Below are 13,064 nucleotides of genomic sequence, written 5' to 3'. Positions count from 1 at the left end.
ATTCATAATTTACACCAATCAACCTTCATAAAGATAAAAACAATTCACATGAAACTTACACTATTCAATGTTCATAGCAATCGCTAAAGATACATATAAATATTACACTCATAAACGGACAATAAAGATACATATACACTAAAGATTACAGAAACTCGATAGTGGACTTCACGTAGTCAATTATTCTAAAATAATGGTACAACATAGCAGAATGTTAGTCCTCCAAGCCATTTCTACACTTAACTCAATCTTCTCCAAAGTCTATCGACAGTCACCTCCACATATCCAGTACCAGAAAATAATGGCACAACAGAAGATCTTTGAATCCATATACTCAGGCTGAATATCATAAACGAATCTTGAAATAATTGTCCAAATGTCTTTTGGAGCAAGTGCCATATTCTCATAATAGAAGTGTGGTGGCACACACACAATAGCCCTTCCAGGCAAAAGATCTGTTCACTGAGCATGGCCCATGGTGGCAAGCCAAAACCAACCAAAAGCCGCTAGGTCAAGGTCCGTGAACAGATCTTTGCCTGAAGAGAATATTGGGCTAACATACTTCTATTATGAGAATTAGGCTCCAAAAGGTGTTTGGAATACTATTTCAAGATTCTTTTATGATATTCAACCCGAGTTTGTGGATTCGAAACTCTTCTGTTCTACCATTATTTTCTAGTACTGAAGAAGCGGAGGTGACTTTCCATAGACTTCGGAGAAGATTGAGTTATGTGTAGAGAATAGCGTAATCACATTTATGCTATGTGCAGACACTGTTAACTAGGATTGGAGGAATGGAGGTGGTACACCCATTGCCAGTCCATCTGCATCGTATTACGTGGAAAATGAATATAGGGCTTCGTTTAGGATTATTGTTTATAATATTTAGTTCTTGCATTAAACATGAGATAAATAAATTATTGGTTAAAGAAATACAATTATTGTTAAATTACAGTGACATGAAAAATTGTAGCAATGACCAAATTCTATTTTCTTACACCTACAATTTATTTACCTTAATTTTATTGCAATGACTAAATATTAAAAACACATTTACTCTATTTTTTTCTCATACCTAATATTGATCAAGTTCTTTTAACTAATATGAATCATATATAATAAGCAAACTATTCATCAAATTCTAGCTCAAAAATATGTATAAATAAAAATCCTCTCCATCCTCCCTTATTCTAAAAAACTCATTTTTCTCCCTCTCTAAAGCATAAAACAAAGCATAATAATAATAAATGAAGGAATGATGAAGTAGCTAACCTTCACAACACTTTGTATGAGTGAAATCCCCACATAAATGAGGGAAAAATTTGGGCAGCACCTCCCCTAAGGTTGCTTGCTCGCCATGGAGAGGAGCCCAAGTGTCTCTGGTGGAGTGGAGTGGCTTGGGCTGGGGGAGGAAGAAGAGCTCTCGGTCTGGTAATTTTATAGGGGAGAAGATTTTGTCCCGGTTGGAAATTCCAACCTGGACAAAATACCACCCCTTTTGTCCCAATTGCAAATTCCAACCGGGACAAAAGACCTCCCTTTTGTCCCGGTTGGAATTTCCGACCGGGACAAAAGACCCCCCTTTTGTCCCGGTTGGAAATTCCGACCGAGACAAAAGGTTTAGTCCCAATTGGCAATTCCAACCGGGACACCCTTTTGTCCCGGTTGGAAACAAAAGGGTGCGGCCGTTTGTGCGATATTTCTAACCGTTACAACCAGGACTCAAGAGGGGGCTTTAGTCCCGGTTGGTATTTACAACCGGAACTAAAGCCCAGCGCCCCCCCCCCCTCCCGCGGTGGCCTTCGGTGGCACATTTTTCACCCGGGACTAAAGTCACTATAGTCACGGGTCCAATATAGTCATGGGTCCAATGTTAACCGGGACTAAAGGAGTTGGATAGAAGGTAAGTTCTCTACTGGTGTATCTTTTTCCTGAATCGATCTCTCTATATGCCGTGTGATAAGCAGTTTGCATACTGGTTTTACAGCTCACGTGAAAAGTACTGTTAGATATGCAAACAGTGATACCTGCCTTTGCAAACTTGTGTTGCACCTTTCAGAAAAAAATAGATTGTTTGTCAAAAAAATAATCTTGTGGAAATTATGTTAGATATGCAGATGCAGATGTCTCCTACGGGCAACAGGTGTCCCATTCTGAATCCATGGAATTGCTCCGAATACGGACCTGCCGCTTGCCTTGCATCTGGTCTGCCGATCAGGCACGCGTAAGGTTGAATATGTGTCCGTTCATGAACTTAGAGACCGGTCAGTATAGGGGAGCAAGATGTGGCCTGTAAAAAATTGCGGTGCGAAGACAGGTCAATATAGGGGAGCATTGCTGTCAAACAGAAATAATTGATACTAGTATATCATGCGAAGACTGTCTCCAAGAAAACTCAATGTTCTAGCCCTGCAAAATAAAAGCCAATTTCCTTGTATTTCTTCTTAACTCAAATTCAGAGAATATATAAAGTGGATTTTCTTTGTCCATATGTGCACATAGTGTATAAATGGCGTGCCAAAGCTTATGTGCTATTATAATCTGAAAGGCTGTACAACATGTTATTTGATGTCATCTTTCTTCTTCTTCGTCGTCTTTTATAGTGGAGCCATTACAAAGTTTATTGGAGATATATATTCAGCAGTTTCAAATGCACCACGTTACAAAGACTCTAGCAAGCATGGAATGTCTATATTGATTGAAATGGTTTCAGCAAAGAACTACAATGATTCTTTTTCTTATTGAAGAGCATCACATCCCAATGTATGTCTGATTCAATAATCAAGCTTATGGAAGTGGCACACCAAATATTTCAATCGAATGTACGTTGCAAGCCATGAACAGAATGTTCTTTATCAAAAGAGGTATGGCCACATTACGATGTTCTTGATTTATTAGCTACCTCAAGAAAGCGTAGAGCAGATCCTGTTCATTCATGCACATGCATGGTGTAGTGCCTTGGTGTTCATATTGTCATGGACCATGGTATTAGCCATGCCTGGATTTTGTCTTTCTCCAAAATCTAAAGGAAGGCTAAAGTGGAGGACGTCCATAATAGAGTACTATATTAGAAGCGTATCATAGAGATATTGAGATGTCAAAAAAGGACATGTATATAGATAGAGACATGCACACAGCAAAGATGCATGCCTGGTACATGGATAATGCATGATGATCTTTCATTTTCTGTCATCCGCTTCTCCTTCGACAAATGTCTATATATGCTTGGAGCTAGGAGGGAAGCACCCAACATGCTTGTTATATTTTGCAGGTGCCGGGTTTCTACGTTTCATGTGAAAAGCACTTTGAAAAATGCATGCGGTGGTTCAAGTCTCTGGTGCGGATGTAGCGGTGTTTGATGGAAATGGTTTCGGTGGTGCGTCCGCTGCACGTCAGAGTTCTCTAAAGCGGCGGTGTCACCAGCTACAGCAGAATGCAAAGGATTGGGAGCCTTGCTGACGAGCATTTGGTAGAGAGTGTTCTTACTATTGTGTGTGAACCTAGGTTAGAACCGATCTGGCTCATCCGACCTGTAAAGCGTCCTGAAGAAATATGTTGTGTCAACTCATCGACGTGTGCCGTGTATATCACTAACAAGAAAAAGCTGGATTAAACACACAACACACACATACTTCCTCCATTCTTAAAAGAAAGTTTTTCTAGCATTCTAAAATTTGTTCCGCAAAGGAAGTCATTGTGTGTTCAGGACAACTTGGCAAGGCCCACCTCAGAGTAGTGATCCCAGCCCATCCGCATTACATAATCCTTTTTTTTCATCTCCATAAAGAACTTTTGTTTTGCAGAGAAAGACTTCCCTTGGTTTCTTGGTACGTGTTACCAAAACTGTCAGGGGTATAATCACGTTTAACATTGTCTGATGGATCTAGTTGCTCGGCTTCAGAGGATTTTTATTTTAACTGTACCTCTTGTTAACGACGCTTCAAATCTGGCTGGGATTTTATATTGCTTCAAGTAATCAAAGACCAAACAAAGTCTTATTGTTGTTGCGTTGCATTTTTCTTACATCGTCTATTTGGAGTACAGGCCTGACTGAAGGATGAATTATCTATGCTTCATCCATAATCATATACAATCCCTATGGAGTACAGTTTTTATCTAAACTTTACCTATCAAGATATGAAATGTTTCTGTAAAAGAACAACATTTAAGGAGAATACTTAGCATACGGTTAATAGCACCTAGAATTTAGCTGGTCACATTGAAAATGAGGAAGTATAACTCTAGTGCAACTAATATATGTTTAAACTCATCCACTACTAGATGGAGTTGGTAAAAACCTTCAGCATTCCCACTATAATGTCACACTAATATTAACCGTTAGTTGCAACTAATCAAGTGTATACACATAATTTCAAATTGTGTCAGTTGCAATGTATGAAGTGACCATCATCACTGTTGACAGTACTGTCCAGACATACCTGATTTAAGTTAGATAAATTAGAAAAGGAAAAATACATCAATTTCAATAATCAAACGCATGGTACTAACTAGATGAAATAGTTTTCATCCCATCCAGAAGGATGTCCATCTTCAAAACAACTATTGAACCTAGAATTACAAGCATTCCCTCCAGTGATAACAGCACGATTTCTCCATCTGTTTCTGCAGAAATCGTTGTAGGGATGATTACATATGTTGTCCATATCAAGCGCCGGTAGATGACTTGCATATAGTTAGAGATGGTAAAAATCTTTGGTTTTCTCCAATGTGTCATTGATTTGTGATGGACTGAGCACTTAATATCTGGTTTGATGGCTGGAAACTAAAACCTGGTAGGAGCACTGTATCAATTACTGGCCAAGCAACTTTCGAGATAGACTTACTGGTGGGTGGGTGGGTGTCCATATATATATAGGTAAGTGCAAGTATGGCATGACATCTAATACACCTCTGACATGCAGAATCAATGGCAATTGGAACAGAAAATGTGCAACAGTGTAAAACAGTGGGTAGTAACGAAGTGCAAGCATATTACAAATGACTCCATATGCATGAGTTCATATCTTGGTTTACAATGCTTCATGAAAAAGAAAGGCACGGGGTCAGTGTGAGTAGCTGAATTGCTCTTAGAGGAGAGAAAAGTAGCAAAATTTGCATGAAGAACTGATCTAGGTAAACGGATTGGGCCCTCCTGTTGATCACACCGCACCATCCACAGACACAATTGGGGTGTGCCTTGAAATTTCTATATATGAGAAAAAGGAAAAACACAAAGTAGTGATTGAAGGCACTTTTGATTGACAAAAATAAGACAACAAAGTTCACACTTGTTCCACCTACGAATACGTGTAGGTGCAATCCACTCTCCCCCAATGACACATCATCCGCAGTATAGCCACACCATTGATCGATCAACAAAGAAGCATGGAGGCGAAGGCAACATGTGCTTTTGCGACACTCCTAGGCTCCGCTATATCTCTTTGTCTGTTGTTCCATTTCTTGGAAACGACAAGAAGCTACATCTGCTGCGGATATTTTCTAAGCTTTTAATTCATCAGCCACTTATTCCCAGCATCCCAGTGCAGCTATACCCTCTCTTTTTTTATAATAACTGACTGTGTAAATGTCACGAAATTTATCATGTGTAGTTATTCATTTCACAATGTTTTCATATTTAGTATAAGAATCTATTTTTTGTATTTTGTTCATGTACATAATTTTTTACATGTACTGATGGTGGATTGACAATTGCTTTTTAGTACCATCGGCGGACCCCTCGTGTGTAGAAATGGTCATTTCTACAGACGATGAATTCCAGTTAGTTCAGTTCAGAAACAATCTATGGAAATGGTTCCTTACTCATTGCTAGTAAAACTAAAAGTAAGTCAAGCGATGCAATTTAGTCTTAGCCTAGACTAATTATTAAAGTACAATAGACCGATTGGAGCTCAGCTTATTCACGTCTTTATGCCCAAGGTTGGCGAGGTCACACACTAATGCATTATTATCAGAACTTAAAATGTCTGGTAAAAAATGAGGAAGTATAACTCTAGTGCAACTAATTTATGTTTATACTCTTCCACTATGGAAACAATCAAGTTGGTAAAAACTTTTGGCATTCTCCAATGGCTCACTAATACCAACCATCAGTTGCAAACAATAAAGTGTACACACATCATTTAAAATTGTGTAAATTGCAAGTTATGAAGTGAGCATCATCAACTGTTCAAAGTACTACACAAACATACCTGATTTAAGTTTGATAAATTAGCAAAGGAAAAATACATCAACTTGAATATTCAAATGCATTGCTAACTATATGAAGTATTTTCAGTCCCATTCGGAAGGATGTCCATCATCAAACAAATTTTGAACTTAGAATTACAAGCATTCCCTCCAGCGGTAGCAGGACAACTGCTCCATCTGTCACTGCGGAAACCTTTGTAGGGACAATGAAATATAGTGTCCATATCAAGCGCCAGCAGATGACTTCCATATGGTTAGAGATGGTTAAAACGTTTGGTTTCTTCCAACATGTCACTGATTTGCGATGGATTTTGAGCACTACTTAGAATCTGGTTGTGATGGCTGGAAACTAAAACTTGGTAGGAGCATTGTATCAGTGGTGGTATGTCTGGCCAAGAAGCTTTCGGGATGGACTTGCATGCGTTTTCTTTTATGTTCTCTGCTTAAGGAGTACTATAGGTAAGTGCGAGTATGGCATGACATCCAGTACAGCTCTGACATGCAGAATCAATGGCAATTGGAACAGATAAATGCACAACGGTGTAATACTGGTGGTAGTAACAAAATGCGAGCCTATTATAAAGTGACTCCATATGCATGAGTTCATATCTTTGTTCACAATGTTTCACGAAAAAAGAAAGGCCCGGGGTCAGTCTGTGTTATGCATGTGAATTGCTCCTATTATGCAGAATAGTAGCATCAACATTTGCATGAAGAAGAATAACTAATCTAGATAAATGCATTTTGCGAACTGATTGCAGTTCTGCATGGGATTGGGCCCTCCTATCACACCACTCGATCCATCATTTGACAGGATTGGTGTGTGCCTTGTGATTTCTAATAAATCAGAAAAAAGGAAAAAGACGAAGTTGTGTGATTGAAGGCACTTCTGATTGATAAAAATATGACAACAAAGTTCAGACTTGTTCCACCTCGGAATATTAGGTTCGCTTGCAGTGTGGCCCAATCCACTCTCACCCAGCAACACAGCAGCATTATTATAGCCACACCAATGATATGATCAATCGATATGGAAGCACGGAGGCGGAGGCACGAATATTAGGTTCGCTTTGCTACCTATGTTTGTCTGTTGTTCCATTTCTTGGAATGACAAGAAATTATCTCTGCAAGTCATATTTTCTAAGCTTTTGATCCATCTGCCGTTTATTCTCAGTTTCCCAGTGTAGCTATACCATCTCTGTTTTTTTATTTTTTTAAGGAACCCTCTCTGTTTTTTATAACACCCAATGGTATAAATGTCACATAATTTATCATGTGTAGTTTATATGAAGACATTTTGGTATTTAGTATATCAGTCTAGTTTATTGTATTTTTGTTCATGTAAATAATTTTTAGATGGACGGATAGTGGATATACAAATGCTTTTGTACCATCCGTGCCCCCCTCGTGTGTAGAAATGGTCATTTCTACCAGCTTCTGCGACGGCGCGCGGGCACCGGCGGCGCCCAGCGGTAGTGGTGGTGCAGGCGGGGGCGGGTGCAGCGCGTATGGAGGCGACAGTGGGCATGGAACGGTCGCGCACGTGAGGGCGGGCGCGAGGTCAGGGAATGGCGGCGCGGGTTCCGGCGGCATGCCGGTGGACGGGGAACGGCGGTGCACGGGGTCCGGCGTCGGGCGGCGCGTGGATGGGAGCTGGGAGGTGACGGTGGGCTGGGGGTGGTGGCTGCTAGTTGTACGTACAAATCTCAAACATGGGAAGTTTCGTAGCAAACAGACTTCCGGAAGCCATATAGGATCCACGGAAGGCCTCTAAGTTGTTAATCCAACATACGGCCCAGGCCCATGCGATGCCTAGTTATGCTGGGCTTGATTCATCAATCCAACCAGCCCTATTACTCTATTAGCTCTTCTCTATTCTCTAATCTAAGAAATAAAACTACTGGCTGCAGGGTCATATGTGACGACACTCCCCTCGGTCTGCTCTCTCCTTCGATCAGCTCATCCATTTCTTGGAAACGTCAAGGAGCTACAGCGGCCCACTGGTCTGCACTCTTGCTTATTGAGCTTTTGATGGGTCATGGCAGTCACTTTTCTTGTCCCTCCCTTCCTGTGACTAGCCTTTGGGCTTTGCCCCTCGTCCATTGGCCATGGCTCTGGACCTAGCTTCTCCTCTTTGAGCTTTGAGTCATTTTGGAGTGCCGGTGGCCAAGCTTGTGGTTGTGGCACGGCAGCACTGTACTGTACTGCAGAGATGCTGATAAGAAATGATGGCGAGAAGCAAAGCTGAGAGCAGACGGGACCAAACTTGTTGATGACAGCACTGTCTAGTGTCTACAACATAGCAAGACCAGCTAGGATGATGAATTCCAAGGAAAAATGAGTGAGTATTCTGTCCTCAATTTCTCAATCCTCTTTCTATATGATAATATGTCAAAACAAGTTGTTCGCTAGTATATCGTCCGAACTAGACTTCTTTAACCCTTTTTAGTCAAATCAAGTTTCAGTAGCCAAATAGCGTGTAAAAGACTTCGCTCTATATTGCTAGTAAAGGCAGGTCTTCGTGTGCTTCTACCTTCAAGTGGAAAAGGCTTGTATTGCCCGATAATCCGCGTTCAAATGTCTGTTGATTTATGACACCCGATTTGTCAAAGGATTGGATTGGTGACTTACCCATTCAGTGACTTTGGCACTGGAGGTTTCAAAAACGGGTACTATAGTAACGTTCGTTTGGGGCACCATCACGGGCTGTATATAGTCACAAGAAAATGCACGATGTATCAAAGATAATCCGACACGAATACACAAAACAATCTCAAAACGAAAGAAATCTCCATGCCCTTCCATCTTTGTTGCTATCTATAGCAAACTTTCTAAATGCAGTTTGATGAGCAACACAAGAAACTACAACCACACAAAACAATCGTACTAGAACCGTCAACCAACCCCAAACTTTTGGGTAAATTACAACATCCATTGCTCCAGAACTCCCTCCGAAGCTTATCTAACCACATCACGGAACATTAACAATTGCTTCGGTGTTCACCATGGGAGCAACAACTAATGGACCGGGTCACGGTTGGATTCCTAATTACGCGCCTAACCTTGGCTAAATCTTGTGTAGAAAGATTTAGTCTGACTAGACCTAATCTCCACCACTATCCAAAAGGCACTCCATGTACCGGATATTGGACCTCCATAGTTTTCATAGTTGATTTATTTTTCAAAGTATTTTCAGAAAACCCAAGCCACTATATAGTTTGTTAAGGCCTCAGGCTCAGATGCATTGATGCGCATTGCATGTGAAACCCTGGCAAACTGCATTTTGCTACTAGGTTGGATTTGTTTCTCTCCAATGTCTCAACACCTTCAATCTTTGAAGAACCTATGAATTTGGTTGCCAGGTCCTTCGAGTAAGCATTATATTTCTCATATGCAAATGTAAACATTGTGGGCATGCATGGACTGCGGTATAATATATATACCTGCATCAATATAAGTGTGTGTGTGAGAGAGAGAATTAGGCAGGTTTTGTATGGTTGATACAGCTGGGGCTCATCGGCTTATGACTAGTACTGCATCTTTGTACAGTACAGCATGCAAGAATTGCACCACAGCCTAATTGTGAGTTAGGAACAATTTTTATTCTAGGTCCAGGGTTTAGGCTCTAGTTGGGAACCCCTTTAGTACCGGTTTCACAATCAGTACTGGTTGTTCGGTACTAGAGGGTCTTTAGTACCGGTTGAGATAACCGGTACTGAAAGGTATTAAAAAATTTTAAAAAACAAAAATTCCCTCCTGCCTCCACCCCACCGCCGGCTCCCTCCGCCCCCCCCCCCCCCCCCCCCGTCGCCCCCATCGGTCCCCTCTGCCACCCGCGCTTGCTGCCACCGCCCTTCGCCCCACCGCTCCACTCCACCTCCGCCACTCTCCCACTCCCGCTCCCGCTCCCGCCGCCGCCGCCTCACCTCACCCCGCCGCTGCTCCTCACTGCTGGTGAGGGGCGAGCGGAGGGGGGAGGGGAGGGGAGGCAATAGAGGAGGAGGAGGAGGAAGTGATAAGAGGAGGAGGAGCTCGCGGGGGGGTGCCTTGGGGGGCCAGATAGGAGATTTAGTACTGGGTGGAGGCTCCACCCTGTACTAACGTTCCTTGGTGCTTGCCGGATTTCCTTCTTCCCGGAGGGAGCACTCGTTCTGGAACGAGATGGTTGAGGCCCTTCAGGGCAGCAGCAGCTAATGTTATCTGTACACCATATGTAAGAGCTCTAAAATCTGGGGTCCTTCTTCTGATGTTTATAATCTCTGTTTTCTCATTATTATTCTTGCCGACAATTTTCCAGGAAACACTAAATGCTTGCCAAGAAAATGCAGATGCAGTGTGTTGCGTGCTTGTGTAGTTCGATTCACCCTTTTTTTTAAAAGGCATATGTCTGTCCATGATATCAGAAAGTGATATCAGACATGAACATGTCATGATGTTGTTACCATTTTCAATGCAATCAGTGCCAGAGTTTTTCGCAACCTAGTTCCATTTAGTCCAGTCGGTTGAGGCCCTTCAGGGCAGCTGCAGCAGCCAGCACGTTTCAGCTCACAGGTTGTGTCTGCACTCAGCCGGAAGTGTTTGTGCGAGACTTAATACATGACACATGTCTACAATTTGCAAGATCTAGGGCGATTTAGTTTCTGGCTCCCTTGTGCTGCATGCCTTCACGCTAATCCTTAGGTCACATGTAAGAGCTCCATAATTGGGGGTTCTTTTGATGTTTAGTTTCTGTTTTCTCAGTGTTATTACTGATGCGAAAATTCCTGGAAGCACAAAAATGATTGCCAAGAAAATGGACAGGTAGTGTGTTATGCTTTTGCACAGGCTTGTGTAGGTTGATGATTCCCATGAAACAAGTGCTTTGGGTCCAGCACCAGACTGAACGTATCTGTAAGGTGTTCGGGGCTTGGAGAAGCCTGTAGTTGGGCCCTTGGTGCATGGGCTGGCGAGTTGCTCAAATGGACAGAGAGGTCCTCCCCCATGAGAAATTCAACGGTTTATGCCTTTTCACATTTTTTGGGGATAAAAACCAGAAAGAATAGCACCATTACTTTTTAAAAATAAAACCAGAAAATACAAGCGTAGTACATTGAATTTTGGATATTTAGAGATTGCTACTAGAACAAATAAACCATATCAGGGTGAGAGTAGAAAGGCAACCTCACACGTCTCACAGCATGCGTGCTTCCCCTCGCTGTACTAAATGCATGCATATGGAGATTGGCTCAGAGGGAAAACACATGGCATGGGTGTTTGGTTTGTGACCCAACAGGATCCATAAAAAACAAGAATCTGCACTTCTTCAACCTATGGCTTAGGGCCGCTTGACATTCATTTGAACTTGCCCTGAAAATGCATTTTGCACAGTAGTGATAGAATAATTGTAATCATAAGCAAGTAATTTGGAATACAAATCTAATAGAACCAATTTTATGCGACACCATTGGTGCTAAATATATCTCTTAAAAGACTTTCTAAGTAAATATAGGACCTGACAAAAAGACCAACACCTGTGGCATGAAACCAACCTACCAAGCACGCGTTATATTCTTTTTCTCAGGCCTGTTCACCTTCCATGCCATTTCACACGGAAATCCTGCTTACGAGAACTCATCATGCATATAATGTGAGGTTACCTAACCCATTAGAATGCCCAATTTAACCTGAAGTTTCAATCGTCTCCTCACCCTTTGGTAATGCGCCGCCCCCCCCCCCCCCCCCCCCCCCCCCCGATAGTATAGTCCAGTTACATTGCAAGCAGGTGTTGCAGTGAGACTTTGGAGAAAAGCAAATAATTTCCGGACAGCAATCATGCATCCATACTGAAGCTCCAGACGGTAGCCAAAATTGGAAACCTGGACGACCTTTCAATGCAGCGCAACCAGCAGGACGTACAGGAGCCACAAAAGCATGTGACTGCCATTCAGTGCCAAAGCTCCAACGCGTTTGTATGAGAAAAGGGAGGAACACCACTATCTACACAATACACAAATCCAAACCCTTGGACCCTAGAGGGTTCTCAATTTCGTTTTCACCTTTTTTTCGTTCCTCATCGAAATTCGGGTTAAAAGGTGGCTTTTCGGTGATCAGTAATTTCAGTCGCCACCGAAAAAACTGAAATTTCGGCCGATGCATCACTGCATACTGCCCAAAAACACCTCAATTAAGTTTGACGATTTTGCAAGGCAGAAACACGTCAGAACACAGTCAAATGTACCCCTCCATATTGTTTTAGCTTTTTCACCATTCATACATTTCTATCTTTGACCATCAATTACAAAAAGAAATCATATAGTTTAACAGTAAGCAAACTATATATTATTACATATACAAAGATGCCAACAAGATGAGTACTATTTCCAATAACAAGCGAGATGGTCCCTGCTCAAGTGGTCCCCTGATGACCGACAATTACCAAATTGAATCTCTACTAGTAATGAAACCCAAAACAATAGTTGATGGAACCGCAGGATGGCACTCGTTTGGTCTGAACCTCCAGCAGTCCTGTTCTTGCTACTATGTTGAAGATCACGGTAAAGTGAGAATGAGGAAGTACATCGAGGAAGGATCTAACTACTGTTTCCACTCTGTGCCACTGGTTGGAGCTGGTAAAAATATTTGTTTGTCTCCAACGTCGTCTCAGTGATTCACGATTCATTTGGTGGTATTAGATAGAAACTTAGTAGGAGCATAATATCAGTACCCGTATGTACATACATAGCCCAGCAGCTTTCAGCTGTGTGTGTGTGTGTGTGTGTGTGTGTGTGTGTGTGTGTGTGCAGTAATGCAGAGTCCTCACTCCAAATGCATGCATGAGTATTTGTTTTCCTCTCTAATTTTAAAGAAATACATGAGAT

Source organism: Setaria viridis, chromosome 8 (genome assembly GCF_005286985.2).
Source record: "Setaria viridis chromosome 8, Setaria_viridis_v4.0, whole genome shotgun sequence".
In the NCBI taxonomy this organism is placed as follows: domain Eukaryota; kingdom Viridiplantae; phylum Streptophyta; class Magnoliopsida; order Poales; family Poaceae; genus Setaria; species Setaria viridis.
Note: the sequence above shows the minus strand (reverse complement) of the source record.